Below are 2,500 nucleotides of genomic sequence, written 5' to 3' on the forward strand. Positions count from 1 at the left end.
CACTTCTCCAGTCCTCCGGTACTCTACCCTCTCTCCAGCAAACATTAAATAACCTCACCAACCAGTCCACCATCACTGAACCTCCCTTTTTCAGACATTCTGCATGGCATCCATCCAGACCAGGTGCCTTACCTGCTTTCATCATCTTTACAACTGCCTTCACCTCATCCTTCCTTATTTCTCCTCCATTCTCCTCACTCATCACTCTCATTTTCTTCGCATTTCCCACTGCAGCTATCTTTCCTTCCCTATCCTCCTTCACATTTAGCAACTCCCTAAAATATTCTGCCCATCTTCCCCTTACTGCCATCTCTTCCATTATCATCTCTCCATCTGTACCTATATATATATACATACTACACATATACATACATACTACACATATACATATATATACATACTACACATATACATATATATACATACTACACATATACATATATATATACATACTACACACACATATATATATATACATACTACACACACATATATATATATACATACTACACACACACATATATATATATACATACTACACACACACATATATATATACATACTACACATATACATATACATACTACACATATATATACATACATATACATATATATATATATATTATATACATACTACACATATACATATATATATATACATACTACACATATACATATATATATATACATACTACTACACATATACATATATATATATATACATACTACACATATACATATATATATATATACATACTACACATATACATATATATATATATATACATACTACACATATACATATATATATATATATACATACTACACATATACATATATATATATATATATACATACTACACATATACATATATATATATATATACATACTACACACACATATATATATATACATACTACACACACACATATATATATATACATACTACACACACACATATATATATACATACTACACATATACATATATATATACATACTACACATATACATATATATATATATATATATATATACATACTACATATACATATATATATATATATATATATATATACATACTACACATATACATACTACACATATACATATATATATACATACTACACATATATATATACATACTACACATATACATATATATACATACTACACATATACATATATATATATATATACATACTACACATATACATATATATACATACTACACATATACATATATATACATACTACACATATACATATATATATATATATACATACTACACATATACATATATATATATATATACATACTACACATATACATATATATATATATACATACTACACATATACATATATATATATATACATACTACACATATAAATACATAAATACATACATACTACACATATACATATATATATATATATACATACTACACATATACATATATATATATATACATACTACACATATACATATATATACATACTACACATATACATATATATATACATACTACACATATACATATATATACATACTACACATATACATATATATACATACTACACATATACATACATACATACATACTACACATATACATATATATATACATACTACACATATACATATATATATACATACTACACATATACATATATATATACATACTACACATATACATATATATATACATACTACATATACATATATATATACATACTACACATATACATATATATATACATACTACACATATACATATATATATATATACATACTACACATATACATATATATATATATACATACTACACATATACATATATATATATACATACGCATATACATATATATATATACATACGCATATACATATATATATATATACATACTACACATATACATATATATATACATACTACACATATATATATATACATACTACACATATACATATATATATACATACTACACATATACATATATATATACATACTACACATACATATATATATATATACATACTACACATATACATATATATATTGAGGAATGGACGACAAAATGAGTGGCAGGGTGGTGAGATAAACACCGAGAACCGTTGAAGTTTTATTAACTGACGTTTCGCTCTTAACAGAGCTTCTTCAGAGTGTACAAACATAATCGGGAAATCAACAATTATATATCTTACATCATTCCGCGTTCCTTCCTTAACCCATCCTCCCTCCCTCTCGTACCCTTCAGCTCCTGTAAGATCATCCAGCCGGACATTTTGGACAGCTTAATAAAACCATCACGATGGTTACAGCATCCCAGCCCTGCTGTAACCATCGTGATGGTTTTATTAAGCTGTCCAAAATGTCCGGCTGGATGATCTTACAGGAGCTGAAGGGTACGAGAGGGAGGGAGGGGGTGGGTTAAGGAAGGAACGCGGAATGATGTAAGATATATAATTGTTGATTTCCCGATTATGTTTGTA

Source organism: Oratosquilla oratoria, chromosome 37 (genome assembly GCF_046742065.1).
Source record: "Oratosquilla oratoria isolate Oo_2021 chromosome 37, ASM4674206v1, whole genome shotgun sequence".
NCBI lineage: Eukaryota > Metazoa > Arthropoda > Malacostraca > Stomatopoda > Squillidae > Oratosquilla > Oratosquilla oratoria.